General features: G+C 39.0%; 1 protein-coding gene across 1 annotated transcript in view; it reads left to right on the forward strand.

Annotated features, from left to right (window-relative positions):
- Positions 1-9,864: 9,864 nt before the first annotated feature.
- The window catches only part of PLPPR1 (phospholipid phosphatase related 1), a 159,002-nt gene continuing 149,820 nt past the window's right edge, over positions 9,865-19,046 (forward strand). The window contains exon 1 of the mRNA XM_049895892.1: positions 9,865-9,931. The gene's annotated coding sequence lies outside the window, so the exon portion shown is untranslated. The remainder of the gene's footprint in view (positions 9,932-19,046) is intronic.

Here is a 19,046-nt window from a genome sequence, read left to right on the forward strand (position 1 = left end):
CAGCGCCTGGTGTATTTGAACTGCCAACTTTTTGATCAGCAGCGCAGCACTTAACTACTACGCCGCTAGGGTTTCGCGGTATTTCTCATAAAAAAAAAAAAAAAAAAAATATTTACATGTCTCTTGCTTTGGAGTATATTCTGTGGTTTTTTCATTTCTGCACCCCCAGTAATCAACACAGGGCCTGGCACATAGCAGATGTTCAGTAAGTTGTTTATTGAATAAATGACTGGTTAGGCAGATGGATGGTTAGGGAAGATCAGAGACGGTCCCTCAGAGCAGAGTCACGAATGAAGGAGTGGGAACATACTGGTGATACACCAATGTGTAAGCCTCACTGGCAGGAACCCATGGACCAGAAACTAGAGGTGCCCCCAGAAGATCCCACCAGCTACCTCTTCCCCAATTGAGCTCAATTTAAGAGATCTGTTAACTATGCAGAAAGAAAGGGAGAATGTATCAGAATCTGGGTGTTTGAGTCCTGTCTTTCTCTTGAGTGGCCTGGGAATTTTAGAAACCGGAAGACCATCATCGGTGGAAAGGACAGCTGACCCTCCTGTTGAGACAGGCTCCAAAGAGCAGGAGGCTCAGAAGGAATGAGTTCTCTTCTCCCAGCAGGGGCCTAAGGAGCAATTAACAAAATGTCTCTCCTTAAATTCCACCCTTCCGTCGTCCCCTAAAACAGTTAACATTGCCTGAGCTCCCAGTGACAACTGACCATTATCCTAGGGTCTGAGGGAAAGGCCGTAAGGATCTTACAATGCCACCAGAAGCATTTGGCATTAGCACATGGAAGAGACAGAGATACTTTGTTTATTGATATTGATATTTTGCAATTTTCAAGCCTTGTTCTGACTCCGTATGGCATTAAGAATTTTAAAAGAGACTTCTGCTTCTGATTTATGTTGCTTAATAAGAAAGGACTAGGATGTTGTAAGATCACATTGTTGGGCAAAATGTCACTTTAGCAGTTCTGACATAGTCCAGTCATAGCCCAGCCACCTGATAACTTTAGATCCAACTAGGAGGTACATGTTTGGGCTGAGAGTGGCTTCCATCCTCACGCCACAAAAGAGGCTTTGTGCTTAGAATTACTGGGTAGTTTGATGGCCTCATGTGAACTTTACTTACAAGTTGCTCTCTGTGGCTCAGAGCAGAATCCTACCCAGTGCCTAGTAGTCCAGTATATTTCCAATATTTGTGCATTTATAATTTGTGAGGAATGTCCTGTATTCATCCACAGTGAGAGCTTTCTATGGGAATTACAACAGTTGTCTGTCTTTGGGTGGGATTTAGAAAAAGTCACTTTAGGTCCCATGAAGGCACCAATTTCTTCATAATACTAGGGTAAGATGTTCTGAACAGCTCTGGGAACCAAGAAAGATGCGTTTTTATAGTAAATGCCCTTTTTGGTTCCTCCTATGTCTTTTTATTTACAACTTCTTAGGAGGAAGAAGAGAATAGCAAAAAACATACAACAGACAGGCACTCACCAATTAAGAAGAACAAAGAGCAAAAGTTAGAAGGAAGGACAAAGACTGAATTCACCAGGACACAGGACAAAGAGAAAGGAATTCCAAGAAAGGAGAGGGAGAGAGGAGGACAAACAGGGAGAAGAAAGAAGATGTAGCTTCAGGAATTGGAGGTGACTTTGCAGGAAACCAGCTGCTGGTATATAACAGGTACATCTGGAATTGGGGGTGAGGGACACCAGGAGTCTATTTGCTTTATGGGTCTCAGGTCCTTTGTTTTCTACTTTCCTCTAATTATCTTGTGAAATCCCCATAAGAACCCTGGGAGATACTAATATTCCCATTGGATAGAGGAGGAATCTGAGGCTGTTTCAGTGACATTAAATCACTTTCCTGATATCACTTGGAGCCCTGGTGGCGTAGTAGTTAAGAGCTCGGCTGCTAACCAAAAGGTTGGCGATACAAATCCACTAACTGCTCTTTGGAAATCCTGTGGGGCAGTTCTACTCTGTCCTAAAGGATTGCTACGAGTAAGAATCGAGTCAATGGCACCACACAACAACAATATCACTCGGTTAGTAAGTAGTATAGATAGAATTTAAGCACAAGTGTGTTGTGACCCCAAGGCCTACGCCTGTCCGAATCAGAGGCATTGTCTTTTTCTTGTTTAGGGCATTCTTTACCAGGGTCATGGTCATGGTCATAACTACAGTCAGATTCGGATGCCCATGCACCTGAGAGTGGATGTGAGGAGAGGGCCCTAAGTATATGCAGTTAGGCTGTGTCTTAGTCAGGGTTCTCCAGAGGATGGCTTTAAGATCTTTATTTCAGGATTATTTTCTTCTTTTATATCTTAGAATACTTTTTTTTTTTTTAACTAAGGTGGCTTGATGAAGTTTTTCTTTATAATTTTTATTGTGTTTTAAGTGAAAGTGTACAAATCAAATCAGCCTCTCATACAAAAATTTATATACACCTTGCTATCTACTCCTAAATGTTCTCCCCCTAATGAGACAGCCCACTCCTTCCCCCCACTCTCTCTTTTCTTGTCCATTCCACCAGCTTCCGACCCCCTCTACCCTCTTATCTCCCCTCCAGATAGGAGATGCCAACATAGTCTCAAGTGTTTACTTGATCCAAGAAGCTCATTCTTCACCAGCATCTTTTTCTATCCCATTGTCCAATCCAATCCCTGTCTGAAGAGTTGGCTTTGAGAATGGTTCCTGTCTTGGGCTAATAGAAGGTCTGGGGACCATGACCACCAGGGTCCTTCTAATCTCAGTCAGACCATTAAGTCTGATCTTTTTACGAGAATTTGGGGTCTGCATACCACTGCTCTCCTGCTCCCTCAGGAGTTCTCTGTTGTGTTCCCTGTCAGGGCAGTCATCAGTTGTAGCTGGGCGCCATCTAGTTCTTCTGGTCTCAGGCTGATGTAGTCTCTGGTTTATGTGGCCCTTTCTGTCTCTTGGGCTCATAATCACCTTGTGTCCTTGGTGTTCTTTATTATCCTTTGGCCCAGGTCAGTTGAGACCAATTGATGGATCTTAGAAGGTCACTTGCTAGCATTTAAGAACCCAGACACTGCTCTCCAAAGTGGAATGCAGAATGTTTTCTTAATAGATTTTATTATGCCAGTTGACATCGATGTCCCCTGAAACCATGGTCCCCAAACCCCCATCCCTGCCACACTGGCCTTCAAAGCATTCATTTTATTCAGGAAGCTTCTTTGCTTTTGGTTTAGTCCAGTCGTGCTGACCTCTTATGTATTGTGTGTTGTCTTTCCCTTCACCTAAAATAGCTATTGTTTGCTATCTAACGAGTGAATATCAGTCTCCCTCCCTCCCCACCCTCATAACCATCAAAGAATATTTTCTTCTGTGTTTAAACTATTTTTTGAGTTCTTATAACAGTGGTCTCATACAATATTTGTCCTTTCGCAACTAATTTCAGTCAGCATAATGTCTTCCAGATTTCACCATGTCATGAGATATTTCACGAATTCATCATTGTTCTTAGTTGTTGTGTAGTATTCCATTATGTGACTACACCATAATTTATTTATCCATTCATCCATTGATGGGCACTTTAGTTGCTTCCATCTTTTTGCTATTATAAACAGTACTGCAGTGAAAATGGGTATGCATATATCTGTTCATGTGAAGGCTCTTATTTCTGTAGGATATATGCCAAGGAGTGGGATTGCTGGATTGTATGGTAGTTATATTTCTAGCTTTTTAAGGAAGCGCCAAATCGATTTCCAAAGTGGTTGTACCATTTGACATCCCCACCAGCGGTGTGTAAGTGTTCCAGTCTGCCACAACCTCTCCAACATTTATTATTTTGTGTTTTTTGGATTAATGCCAGCCTTGTTGGAGTGAGATGGTGTCTAATTGTAGTTTTGATTTGCATTTCTCTAATGGCTAATGATCGTGAGCATTTCCCCATGTATCTGATAGCCATCTGAATGTCTTCTTCGGTGAAGTGCTTGTTCATATCCTTTGCCTACTTTTAATTGGGTCATTTGTCTTTTTGTAGTGGAGTTTTTGCAATATCATGTAAATTTTAGAGATCAGACTCTAATCGGATTTGTCTTAGCCAAAAGCAGTTTCCCAGTCTGTAGGTATTCTTTTTACTCTTTTAGTGAAGTCTTTGGATGAACTAAGTGTTTGATTTTTAAGAGCTCCCAGTTATCTAGTTTCTCTTCTGGTGTTTGTGCATTGTTAGTAATGTTTTGTATACTGTTTATGGCATGTATTAGGACTTCTAGCATTGTCCCTATTTTTTCTTCCATGATCTTTATCATTTTAGATTTTATATTTAGGTCTTTGATCGATTTTGAGTTAGTTTTTGTGCATAGTGTGAGGCATGGGTCTTGTTTTATTTTTTGCAGATGGATATCCAGTTATGCCAGCACCATTTGTTAAACAGACTGTCTTTTCCCCATTTAACAGACTTTGGGCCTTTGTCAAATATCAGCTGCTCATATGTAGATGAATTTATGTCTGGATTCTCAATTCTGTTCCATCGGTCTACGTATCTGTTGTTGTATCAGTACCATGCTGTTTTGACTACTGTGGCAGTATTATATGTTCTAAAATCAGGTAGTGTGAGGCTTTCCACTTTGTTCTTCTTTTTCAGTAATGCTTTACTTATCCGGGGCCTCTTTCCCTTTCATATGAAATTGGTGATTTGTTTCTCTGTCTCATTAAAAAATGTCATTAGAATTTGGGTTGGGATTGGGTTGTATCTATAGATCACTTTTGGTAGAGTAGACGTTATTATAATGTTGAGTCTTTCTATCCATGAGCAAGGTTTGTTTTTCCACTTATGTAGGTCTCTTTTGGTTTCTTACAGTAGTTCCTTGTAGTTTCTTTTGTATAGATCTTTTATGTCTCTGGTTAGATTTATTCCTAAGTATTTTATCTTCTTCGGAGCTCTTGTAAATGGTATTGATTTGGTAATTTCCTCTTTGACATTCTCTTTGGTGGTGTAGAGGAATCCAAGTGATTTTTGCATGTTTGTATTGTATCCTTATAACTCTGCTGAACTCCTCTGTTAGTTTCAGTAGTTTTCTTGAGGATTTTCTGTGTGTGAGGTCATGTCGTCTGCAAATAGAGATACTTTTACTTCTTCCTTACCAATTTGTTGTTGTTGTTAGGTGCCGTTGAGTCGGTTCTGACTCATAGCGACCCTATGCACAACAGAACAAAACACTGCCTGGTCCTGAGCCATCTTTACAGTCGTTGCTATGCTTGAGCTCATTGTTGCAGCCACTGTATCAATCCACCTCGTTGAGGGTCTTCCTCTTTTCCACTGACCCTGTACTCTGCCAAGTGTGATGTCCTTCTCCAGGGACTGATCCCTCCTGACAACATGTCCAAAGTATGTAAGATGCAGTCTCGCCATCCTTGCTTCTAAGGAGCATTCTGGTTGTATTTCTTCTAAGACAGATTTGTTTGTTCTTTTGGCAGTCAATGGTATATTCAACATTCTTCGCTAACACCACAATTCAAAGACGTCAATTCTTCTTCGGTCTTCCTTATTCATTGTCCAGCTTTCACATGCATATGACATGATTGAAAATACCATGGCTTGGGTCAGGCACACCTTAGTCTTCAAGGTGCCATCTTTGCTTTTCAAAACTTTAGAGAGGTCCTTTGCAGCAGATTTACCCAATGCAGTACGTCGTTTGATTTCTTGACTGCTGCTTCCATGACTGTTGATTGTGGATCCAAGTAAAATGAAATCCTTGACAACTTCAATCTTTTCTCCGTTTATCATGATGTTGCTCATTGATCCAGTTGTGAGGATTTTTGTTTTCCTTCTGTTGAGGTGCTATCCATACTGAAGGCTGTGGTCTTTGATCTTCATAAGTAAGTGCTTCAAATCCTCTTCACTTTCAGCAAGAAAAGTTGTGTCATCTGCATAACGCAGGTTGTTAATGAGTCTTCCTCCAATCCTGATGCCCCGTTCTTCTTCATATAGTCCAGCTTCTCGGATTATTTGTTCAGCATACAGATTGAATAGGTATGGTGAAAGAATACAACCCTGATGCACACCTTTCCTGACTTTAAACCAATCAATATCCCTTTGTTCTGTACGAACAACCACCTCTTGATCTATGTGAAGGTTCCTCATGAGCACAATTAAGTGTTCTGGAATTCCCATTCTTCGCAATGTTATCCATAGTTTGTTATGATCCACACAGTCGAATGCCTTTGCATAGTCAATAAAACACAGGTAAACATCCTTCTGGTATTCTCTGCTTTCAGCCAGGATCCATCTGACATCAGCAGTGATATCCTGGGTTCCATGTCCTCTTCTGAAACTGGCCTGAATTTCTGGCAGTTCCCTGTCTATATACTGCTGCAGCCGTTTTTGAATGATCTTCAGCAAAATTTTGCTTGCGTGCGGTATTAATGATATTATTCTATAATTTCCAAATTGGATGCCCTTTATTTCTTTATCTAGCTTAATTGCCCTGGCTGGGACCTCCAGCACAATGTTAAATAGGAGTGATAATAAAGGGCATCCTTGTCTGGTTCCCATTCTCAGGGGAAATGCTTTCAGACTTTCTCCGTTAGGATGATGTTGGCTGTCGGCTTTGTATAAATGCCCTTTATTATTTTGAGGAATTTCCCCTCTATTCCTGTTTTGATGAGAGGTTTTATCATGAATGGGTGTTGGACTTTGTCAAATGCCTTTTCTGCATCAATTGATAAGATCATGTGGTTCTTGTCTTTTATTTATATGAGGGATTATGTTGATTGTTTTTCTAATGTTGAACCACCCCTGCATACCTGGTATGACTCCTACTTGGTCATCGTGAATTATTTTTTCAATATGTTGTTGAATTCTATTGGCTAGAATTTTGTTGAGGATTTTTGCATCTAAGTTCATGAAGGATATAGGTCTATAATTTTCTTTTTTTTTGTGGTGTCTTTATCTGGTTTTATCGTCAGGGATATGCTGCCTTCATAGAATGCGTTTTGGAGTATTCTATCCTTTTCTATGCTCTGAAATACTTTTAGTAGTAGTGGTGTTAACTTTTCTCTGAAAGTTTGGTAGAATTCTCCAGTGAAGCCATCAGGGTCAGGGCTCCTTTTTGTTGGGTGTATTTTAACTACCTTTTCGATCTCTTTTTTTGTTATGGGTTTACTTAGTTTTTCTACCTTTGTTTGTGTTAGTTTAGGTAGGTAGTGTGTTTCTAGAAATTTGTCCATTTCTTCTAGGTTTTCAAATTTGTTAGAGTACAGTTTTTCATAGTAATCTGATGTGATTCTTTTAATTTCATTTGGGTCTGTTGTGATTTCTCCCATCTCATTTCCTATTTGCTTTCTCTCCTGTTTTTCTTTTGTCAGTTTGGCCAGTGGTTTATTGATTTTGTTAATTTTATCAGAGAACCAGCTTTTGGTCTTATTAACTCCTTCAATTGTTTTTCTGTTCTCTATTTCATTTAATTCTGCTCCAAATTTTATTATTTGCTTTCTTCTGGTGCCTGAGGGTTTCTTTTGTTGCTGTCTTTCTATTTGTTCAAGTTGTAGGGATAAATCTTTGGTTTTGGCCTTTCCTTCTTTTTGGATGTGTGCATTTATTGCCATAAACTGACCTCTGAGCACTGCTTTAGCTGTGTCGCAAAGGTTCTGATAGGAAGTGTTTTCATACTCATTGGATTCTGTGAATTTCTTTATTCCGTCCTTAATTTCTTCTAATACCCAGCCGTTTTTGAGCAAAGTGTTGTTCAGTTTCCAAGTGTTTGATTTCTTTTCCCTGCCTTTTCTGTTATTGATTTCTACTTTTATGGCTTTATGGTCAGAGAAGATGCTTTGTAATATTTCAATGTTTTGGATATTGTTGTTTGCCTTATGACCCAATATATGGTGTATTCTAGAGAATGTTCCATGTGCATTGGAAAAGAAAATATACTTGGCCGGTGTTGGGTGGAGTGTTCTGTATATGTCTATGAGGTCACATTGGTTGATTGTGGCATTTAGATCTTCCGTGTCTTTATTGAGCTTCTTTCTGGATGTTCTGTCCTTAATCAAAAGTGGTGTGTTGAAGTCTCCTACTATTATTGTGGAGATATCTATCTCACTTTTCAGTGCTGTTAGAGTTTGTTTTATGCATCTTGAAGCCCTGTCATTGGGTGCATAAATATTTAATATGGTTGTATCCTCCCAACATATTGTCCCTTTAATCATTATGTAGTATCCTTCCTTATCCTTTGTGGTGGATTTTACTTTAAAGTATATTCTGTCAGAAATTAATATTGCCTCTCCTACTCTTTTTTGATTGTTGTTTGCTTGATATATTTTTTTCCATCCTTAGAGTTTTAGTTTCTTTGTGTCTTTAAGTCTAAGGTTTGTCTCTTGTAGACAGCATAGAGACGGATCATGTTTTTTTTTAATCCATTCTGTCACTCCCTGCCTCTTTATTGGTGCATTTAGTCCATTTACATTCTGCATAATTATGGATAGGTATGGGTTTAGTGGTGTCATTTTGTTGTGTTTTTGTGTGTGTTGTTGATAGTTTCTTTTTTCCACTTTAATTTTTTGTGCTGAGTAGTTTTTCTTTATATATTGTCTTTTCCTCTTTTTCATTGTTGTTTATTTTATTTTTGCTGAGTCTTTATGTTTTTCTTGTATTTTATTTTGACATGTAGGATTGTCTGTCTCTTTTGTGTTACTTTAATATTTACCCCTATTTTTCTAAGTTTAAAGCAGACTTTTATCTCTTTATATCACCTTTACTTCCTCTCCATATGAAAGATCTTTGACTACATTTTTTTAGTCCCTCTTTATTGATTTAATATTGTTTTCTTTTACATAATAATATCACTGTTTCCCTGTTTTGATCATTTTTATATCTTTATTTTTGTTATTTCCTTATCTGGGTTGATATCTGGTTGCTCAGTCCTGTGTTCTAGTCTTGGGTTGATATCTGATATTATTGATTTTCTAACCAGAGAATTCCCTTTAGTATTTCTTGTAGTTTTGGTTTGGTTTTTGCAAATTCCCTAAACTTCAGTTTATCTGGAAGTGTGCTATTTTTGCCTTTTTATCTGAGAGGCAGTTTTGCTGGTTATATGATTCTTGGCTAGCGGTTTTTTTCCTTCCATGATTTATATATATCATCCCATTGCCTTCTTTCCTACATGGCTTCTGCTGAGTAGTCCAAGCTTATTCTTATTGACTCTATTTTGTAGGTGACTTTTCGTTTATCCTTAGCTGCTCTTAAAATTCTCTCTTTATCTTTGATTTTGGCAAGTTTGATTATAATACGTCTTGGTGACCTTCTTTTGGCATCTACCTTATGTGGGTTTCGATGAGCATCTTGGGTAGATATCTTTCACGATACTAGGGAAGTTTTCTGCCAACAAATCTTCAACAATTCTCTCTATATTTTCTGTTATCCCTCCCTGTTTTGGTACTCTAATCACTCATGGTTTATTTCTCTTCATATAGTCCCACATAATTTTTAGGGTTTCTTCATTTTTTTTAATTCTTTTATCTGATTTTTCTTCGAATATATTGATGCCAATTGTTTTGTCTTGATTCTCACTGGTTCTGACTTCCATTTCCTCAATTCTGCTCCTCTCACTTTCTATTGAGTTGTCTTATTCTGAAATTTTATTGTTAATCTGAATTTCTGATTGGTGTCTCTCTATGGATTCTTGTAGCTTATTAAATTTGTCATTATGATCTTGAATAGCCTTCTTAATTTCCTAGACTGCTTTATCTTTGTGTTCCTTGGCTTGTTCTGTGTTTTTTCTGATCTCCTTGATCTCTTGAAAAAAAAAAAAATTCTGTATATTAATCTTTTGTATTCTACCTCTGGTAATTCTAGGAATATCTCTTTGACCAGAAGATTCCTTGCTTCTTTGTCTTGGAGGCTTGTTGAAGCAATCATGGCCTGCTTCTTTATGTGATTTGATATTGACTGTTGTCTCCGAGCCATCTGTAAGTATTGTATTAATTTATTTTATGTTTGCTTACTTTATCCTAGCTTCTTGCTTTGTTTTGTTTTGATTTGCCCAAATAGACTGCTTGAGTGAGTGAGCTTGATTATTTGCACCTTCGAAGCTCTAATGTCCCTTCACCAGATGGCTAGAGCTGTTACCAGGTATATGAGCCTCAGAGTCCGTTCATTTTTCTTGTATGGTTTCAGCTCAGGTATACAGGTAGTCAGTCACCAAGTGTGTGGCACTGGGTCTCTCCTACAGTCTTAGAGGAGCAGGGGTGGTTGGTGTAGGCACAGGTATCTGTTTGCAGCAGGCAGTCACGATCTAAGCAAGTTAGGGGACTGGCATCCATCCCCTGAGTGAGTGTGAGGAAAGTGCTTCCCTGTACCCTAGAGTGCACAGGTAGATGAGTTCTGCAACCAGACCGTGGGCACTCAATGCTTTTGGTTGTAAGGACTGGGAGGTACCACTTATCCTTGGATCCCTGTCATAGGTGTCTAGGTGGCATGGGTGGAGCCACCAGTCTTCAGGCACCTGATGTGGTTAGGCAAGGACTCTGCTTAATAGGCACAGCAGTGTTAGACATCAAAAACCCAACTTTTAATTGAATGGCTGAAACAGTTGGAGTCAGATCTCAGGCACATATACCATTGCAGTCTGCCAACAAGGGCCTGAGCTGCTGAAATGGGCCCACACCGGTCCATGCAGGGGTGAAAGCATTCAAAGTCCATGGACCATGTGTGCCTGGACAGGAGCTGCATCTGCCCTGAGTTTCCAGCTTTGGGGAGCCGGCAGATTATTTTTCCCCCATTTGTTATTTTTTTCCTTCTCCAAGGCCAGGAGAATGGCTCAGGGGATGCAGCAGGACTTATCTAAGGCCAGGGAAATCAACAGCCACTGAAGCCAGCTTGGGGGCTAGGGCAGGGGGAGGAGGGATCTGATAAATTGAGAGAGTTCTTTTGCAAGGGGTGCTATTTGATCTCCATGGTAAATTAGGCGCAAGCTCTTTTGCCGAGAGTGCTGTTCTTTGCTGATTCCAGAGGCGTGAGTGGATTCTCGGCAGCTCGCTCTCTCTCCCTGAGGAAACTGCATCCCAAACACTACCGCAGCACCACCACAGTTGCACCAAGGGAACTTGCCTGCGGGGTACCAGTTTCTTCCGAGTTAGGCCCGGCAACTCCTCGCCACTTCTGAATTGTCTCTCCCTCCCCATGCCACTCAGTCCAGTTTCCTAACTTTGCCTTTGATGTTCAGGGCTCCTAGCTTGTCATATATATAATCAATTCACTTGTTTTTTCCGGTCTTTGTTGTAAGAGGGATCATTGGAAGCATCTGATTACTCCGCCATCTTGGCCCTACCTCCCTTGCATTTTGTTCTTGAGCTCTGCCATCACTGTTTTTATCTCCTTCTGAAGTTTTATAATAACCACCTACTTGTAATCCTGTATTCTTCTTTGAGATCTTCCCTCAGTTACCTGTAATATTTTTGTGTCTGTTAAGATTTGTCTGAACCCTCCCTTTTTCACAAGGTAATGCTTTTTCTGTGAAATTGTTTTAATCTAATTTTTTTTCTTCTTTCCTTCCGTTGTCGGTTTTTTATTTTTGTTTTGTTTGTTTGCTTTAGTTTTATAGGTTTTATGCATAAGTCTCAAGCTGGTGTCTTTCTGATTACTTATCCTTGAATTGGGCTATTTTCAGAAGAATATTTCAGATTGAGCAGTGAGGAAACAAGTTAGTTTTGCCTGAGTCTTACCATCCCAAACATCTTCTCACAAAATTTGCTTTGTGTGTTTTTGTTTATTTTGCTTTCAGGAGCCTAACTTCAATTTTTGTCATTCGGAGGGCTGGTATGGTTCTCAACAAAACCTCTAAGTCATAGATTGTCGGTGTCATGATCTGGGAACCATTGCCTCTTCTCTATCTATCACCCTATTCTGACAGTCTCTACTAGGAGGTATTCTGGGGACTGTACTGAGAGCAGCACAGCTTTGGTTCCTCTTCAGGTCTACCTCCCTGGTATCCATTGGGAGATGACCTGCTTCTTTTATGGCATATGTCCCCAGATCTCATTGCTTCAAACAAAATGACTTTTCATTAGCCTTTTAGGGCAGTGGCTCTTATTCTTGGTGAAGTCAGCTTCCTGCTTGAATACTGGGGGGATATATGTCTGCGCTCACTCATCTTAGACCAGGTTTCACAGCATTGGTCAGCTGTGCTTCATAGTTGGGGCAGCATTGCCATTTCCAATTAATTTTTTTTTTTCCTTAATAGTCTGTATTTTTCTTTTTCATGTTTGACTTTCGAGAGATTAGAGTGAAATTAAAACCCCTTTACATCTTTAAGCAAAGGTCCAAATGATATGTTTTTAAAGGCCAAAGGCTAAATAGGATGAAAATAAAGCCATATATAACTAATAGAAAATATTGTACGAAATAGGTAACACCAAAGTAATGGATATTTGTTAGCATTATGAGTTGGCTGGGTGATTCTTTGGAACTCTTTTCAGAAGGAATAATGGATGGGAAGCCACTTTACAAATATAAGGCATTATTTATATAGAAGGTGGTAGTTTTTACTATAGAACAAAATTTATGTAAACAAGGTCATCCCAAGAAATTTACTTGCTGGAATACCAAAAGAACTTCTCATTTGTTTGGCTTCAAATATTTGCATGTATTTTCAAAGGAAAATATGTTAGTGTTCTTTAAGTGATTGAAGATATTAGCTATTGCAGAAATAAGAGATAAAAGACCTGTTGCTTTAAAATATCCTAATGAGTAATGAGTTAATTGTCAGGTTCTCTGACATTCTGGATGAATGCTTGAGCATGCTTCAGTGAAGGTTTTTATGTGGCAGTACCATCTCTGTCACCACCCTCCTGTTTACATAGGAAAGGCAACTGTATAGCACTTGTGCTACCATTCCCCTCTTGCTGAGTATATGACTGAGTACAAGTTCATCACTGTACACTTTATGTTGAGATCAAATATGGCCTCAGAATCTTGCCTAACACAAACTTAAAGTGTCTGTTATAAATCTACTCAAGTTGGCATGACAAATACAGTTTGGGTGGCACCCCTGGTCTAACTCACTATTGGGCTTCTGGACTTATTCCAAGAATAATGATGAGCAGGCAGAAATGGGCAAAATTATGCAAAGAAAATGAGATTCCCTACCTGTCAGAAAACGCTCTATTTGCTTTCCCTGTTGTTTGGATAAGATGACTGATATTCAGTTCAAATAACACTTACCAATGTCTACTCAGGCTAACATTATTATGAACTGGGGTAGGTAAGGAGGTGAATAACATTTAGGCCTTTTGATCAAGGAGTTAACCAGTTAGTCAACACAGGAAAGAGGAAAGGAATGATGGTTAACAGAACCTTCCAGGCAACAGTTGTGAAAAGACCAAGAGAACAATTAATATGGATTGGATGGAGCAGAGGGAGGACACCAGGAGACATGTAGCCAAGGGGAGGGGAGAAATGAAGCTGATAGATTTTAATATTTAGTGGGAAGTTAAAGTTCTCTCGAAGAGTTTGAAAATGAATTAGGATGAGAGATATAGAAAACTAGTAATAATAAACAGGCAATTGTTAAGTTCTAGAAAAAATAATTAAAATTTGCTCAAAGGAAAATAATTATACTGTACAGTGTGATTCAGTTCTAAACAATATCTACATAGTTATGAAAATATAAATGGTAAATGTTGATTTTCCCAATAACTTATAGAAAATTTTATTGAGAAAATGGAGAGAAAGTATTAGTGCATGGGGGGTGGTATAGAGCTTTAAGTACTACTCTTCTGTAGAGGGAGGCAGTGTCTAAAATGACAAATTCAGAAATAGTATAAGATGCTATTTAGAAATATGGTGATAAATACCGGAAGAAATAATCTGAACATTTCAAAGCAATTGCCTCTGAAGAGTGGGACATAGAGGTGAGTAGAGGTAGGATACCAAAAAACCCATTGCCGTCAAGTTGATTCCAACTCATAGTGACCCTATAGGAGAGAGTGGAACTACCCCATAGAATTTCCAAGGAGGGCCTGGTGGATTTGAACTGCCAATCTTTGGGTTAGCAGCCATAGCTCTTAACCACTACGCCACCAGGGTTTCCAGAAGTAGAATGGGAGACTCCTATTTGGGGTTATAACCCTTCTGGTTTTATTTAACTTTTTTAACTCAGCACATATTTACTTTACATACATATTTTTTAAATTTCTATGATGACAGTTAGAATCCACCAGCTGCTACTTGGGAACACTCTGGGGCAGTTCTACTCTGTCCTATAGGGTTGCTGTGAGTCAGAACTGGCTCAAAGGCACCCAACAACAACAACATGATGAAATAATAGAACTGGGCCTTCATGGAACAAAAGAAAAAAGTCTAAAAGAGAGACAGTTGGGAAGAGTTGGTGAGTCAAAACTGTAGCGCAAAAAGAACAGAGTCCAGGGAGGTAAGAATGATAGTCACTTGCACAAAGAAATACAAAGGAATATAGTATGAAACATATCCGTGATGGAAAGGGGGAGTTGGTAAGGGCTGAGCTGGGTGAAGTGAACAACCACCATGTTTTAAGCCATACTGTTGAGTTTAGCCTTTGCATCTCACATTCCAGTGACTGAGACCCTGAGAGCTTGACCCTTAAGACTCTAAGATTCTTCCACAAAGAGGAATTATTTTTCTTATTGTGACATGATGATGCCAAAACAAAATTGCAAGTCTTTCGGTACTAAAAAAAATTTGGTGGTAGTGATAGCATTAACTTAAGGGATAAGAACTTGGGGTGAGGGTGCTAAGTAGTTTCTGAGAACCTAGTATGAGAACTATTTTTGCTTAGCTGCTGCATGGTCACCTAGCCTTACTGCTCTGCAGTTTCTTTCTCTGTATGATAGGATGGTAATCTCCATTTTCAAGGGTTGTTGTGGGGACCACATGAAGAAATCCATATATAAAAGGAGCTTCACAGATAATGTAAAGAGCCCATATTTGCTTTGCACACTCTTTGTTTTGGGGGCATTTGGGAAGTTACTACTCTGATCAAAATGAAAGCTTTCATATAGGAAATCTGTTTTGCTATGGGATTTGAGTTTTAAACTTTAGTCCAAAAATAAGGATTCTAAATGCCATGATGTAATATGCCTGCCAAACATGAGTATTTAAAATGAAGGCTTTTAAAACCATTGCGTATTTAACATGAACCAGCAAAGAGCTCATGTTTCATGGAGAGCATAATTTGGACAAATTCTTGGATAAAAGATTTATAATCTAATTAGCCATCAGGACTCCATAAATATTTATGCAAAAAATCATAGAACTGGAAAGAATTTCAAGTTAAATGCAAATGTAATATTTAAAAAAAGTCCTTAACTTCCTCACTCACTCTAACCTCTTCTATGCATTCAAATGTCATTGAAATATATATACATTTTTTTATTTTAACAACTTCTGCGTGACAGGTTGTCTGTAGCTAAATGGCTGACAGGATATAAAGCATTATATCTCTTCAGTTATTAAAGCTGTCCTTGAAAAAGAATCCTAATTTCCTTCAAGATCACTTGTGCTTCGATGAATAGCATTAAACAGACCTCTTTGCTTTTAATAATGTCACTTCATCAGTGTGATTTTTTGCCCTTGGCCTACAAGAGATACAAGTGGGAACTTCCTAACTAAATTGCTTTGTCAGATGAATGTAAGTATGATTTTCTGATCCTCAGGGCTGCCCACAAATGGAACAAGCTGTAAGAGTGTTTTCATTCAATGCAGCTGTTCAAATAGGGGCTCAACACATGGTAGTTAGCACGTTGCCTCAGTTACTGACTCAAGGAAAAAAACCAACTAAAAAGAGAAGCGTTTGGGTATGCCTTTAGGTTAAAGAGAGTATCGGGTTATTGGACAGCTCTCCACAAATATGCAAAAAGCTGATGTCAGTCCAGAGAAAATCAGCTCATTAGGGTTACTTCCTTTTATGTTTCACTCTGTGTTTCCATATACTTTGAAAACATTAGTAATCTGGGATTTTGTCCTTGCTCTGAGGTTTATTGGTCACAATGATCTTGGCCAAAAAGTTATGAAATTAATTTATACCTCAGTTTTTGTATCTGTAAAATGGGTATATTAATAATCGTGGCTGCCTTATGAGATTATTGTGAGGACTCATTAAAGCAAAACTTAAGAGTTTAGCACCACCTACTTTTTACCACGTGGGAAGCATTCAAAATAAAAGCTGTTTATTAGAACAAGGAGAAAAGAGTGCCTTATGAGGGGATTTTTCCAGACCCCAAAACTATAGGTCCTTCTGGAAAATTATTACCTTATTTCAAACTGTGTAAAATTCCATTTCTAAAACTCTAAGCATAGCCTGTGTACTTGGATGATCCTGGATAAGCATTGTATAGGATGAGGAGCAAGCATGGTGGAGCCCAGTGGACTTAGTTTATGTTCTAGCTTCAATACCTGTTAGCCTTATGGCCACCTGAGGCTAGTTACTTCTCTGAGCCTTGGTTTCCATAACTATAAAATGAGGCTAAAGTAATATCTTCCACAAAAAACTGGAATGATGATGCAATGGGTTATACCATGTCACATCATATGGTACTGGGCATCCAGCAAACAATCTCCCTGTTTGGTTGACATTTTTACTTTTTAACCAGGTATGCCTGAATGATTAAACACACCCTGACAGTGTTTTACATTACCCCCAAATAGCAGGAGTGTCTTTTGCCTTGCCTTTGACCTAGTCCTTCAAAGACCCTGAAGAAAATCCTTTGACCTAGCCCTTCAAAGACACTGAAGAAAATGCACTGGGTAGAAATAATTTTGGTTTATCCACAAAACAATGATAAAAGTGCCTGACTTCAGGCATGCAAAGCAAATGATCTTGTGACTGGCTTTTTATTTACTAGGGAAAAACCATTGAATTTCTTGCCAACAGTGTATACACATATTCATTTCTGCAGCTGTCTCTTTTCTTCTTTTAGAACCATCGTGGCAAAAAAACTTCTTAGCATGATGTGCTAAACTAGAGGGAATTGGATTCATTGATTCATTATGAAGTTTGAGGCAGTATAGCTTCTGATTTTCTCTCTCTTTTTTTTTTTTTTTTGGCTTGCAGAGGGGCTTCTACAATCATTGGGGTGCAGAGAGAGGCTTCTACAATCATTGGGGTGCAGAGAGAGGCTTCTACAATCCTTGAGGCATGACCTACCACTTTGCTAGCATTGACCCATTACTGAGCTCTACATGCTTTGTTTTTATTTTCCCGGCTGGCTAGATGTGTTTGCTCTGTATCACGGAGAATGTGGTTAATTGAGGACTTCAGGCAGAACCCACAAGTGATTTTCAATTTTTCTTGCTGATTGGCTCATCAGTTCCTTATCTCATTATCCATATTTCTCTTTTAATCACAAGAATGAATTTCCTCCTGATAAAGTCCCGCCAGCTGAAATGTGGCCTGCATAATGCTACCTGATTGCCTTGTAATTTCTCTATGAAAAAAAAAGGGGGGGAGGAATTAACTCATATTCAAATCTGAAGCCTTTCTGAAAATACATGGGTATGAATTAGGTGTCCTGAGAATTAGCCAAAGCCAAATAATTAATACAGTCATGCGTCACATATTGTTCGCTCGGGCAACATCCAACCACATATATGTCTGTGGTCCCATAAGGTTATAATAGAGTTCAGAAATTTCAGTCGGAGAATGGCATGGAGCAAGTGCAACAGCGTCCCACACTCAACGTGTGTATCTTATGTCTCTTGTGTACAAAGCAGTTGTGCTGCCAGGTGTATGATGGTACAGTGAAAATATGACCTATAATACACATGTCTTGATAGTCATAATAAACAACTAGGTACTGGGTTGTGTATGTGCTGTACTGTACCTTCTATCGAAAAAGCTTACAGTGTAATAGTGCATGCTTCAACTTGTAGGCAGCAGCATCCAATCTCGTGTATCACGCATCGCTTCAGTGTTGTAGCATTATCTCTCTTGTTTAATTTTCTTTCAAAAATATTACCATGAAGTGCATCATGGCTCCAAAATGGAGCAAAACCAGTGCTAGTGATAGCAGCAGCAAGAGACAAAGGAGAAGTATCAATTTGGAAGTGAGACAAAAGGTTATTAAACAACTCCAAGGTGGAAAATCAGTGAATGCTATTGCTCACAATTAAGGCATATTGCACTCAACAATCACAACGGTCTTCCAAAACAAAGAAGAATTTTCCAAGCTGTTAAAGGATCAGCTCCACTGAAAGCTACAATACTAATGAAAATGTGAAAGGAACCTGTATCAGGTATGGAGAAATTGCTGATGACATGGATTGAGCACTAAACACAAAAGTGAATCCCTCTCAGCACATTGACAATCACCGTTACGGCACAAAGCTTGTTTGAGATGCTTAAAGAAAAAGCAGGACCAGACTATGATGCTGTGTTTGCACAATGTCCAAATCACATAATGTCCCATTTCACAGAACGTATTATGGATGTTAGGTGACGCATGACTGTAACTTTTTATCTTGGTGACTCTGGAGAATGTTTAATAAGTAGCGCTAATATTCTCTATAAACACTCCCTTCTTACTAAGCAGAGTAGTTTCTCCCTGATCTGTGGTGTCTAGACACTTAGGGTCAAAAGTAGAAAAGTGAACTGCAGATACTGAGTGTAAGGAGCTTTCATTCATTCAACAAATGTTTACTGAACATTTACCATAGGGCTAAACATTATGTTGTTGTTTGGTAGTTGCCATCAAGTCAGTTCTGATTCATGTCCACTCCATGTGTTACAGAGTAGAACTGCTACAGAGTAGAACTGCTCCATAGGTTATTCTTGGCTGTAATCTTAATGAAAGCAGATTGCCAGGCTTGTCTTTTGCAGTACCACTGAGTGGGTTCAAACTGCCAACCTATAGGTTAGCAGTCGAATGCAAATAGTTGCACCACCCAGGGACTTTAAACACTGTTTACCTCATGTAATTTACTCTTCACAATTTATCCTCAGAATACAAGGGCGTAGACGGAAACACAGGAAGTCACAGGGACTTAATCTGGCTTGTTAACTGTAGTGTGACCTGGGTTATAGTCTACAGCTGTCTGACTCTAAAACTATTG

This window comes from Elephas maximus, chromosome 9, assembly GCF_024166365.1.
Source record: "Elephas maximus indicus isolate mEleMax1 chromosome 9, mEleMax1 primary haplotype, whole genome shotgun sequence".
Classification (NCBI taxonomy): domain Eukaryota; kingdom Metazoa; phylum Chordata; class Mammalia; order Proboscidea; family Elephantidae; genus Elephas; species Elephas maximus.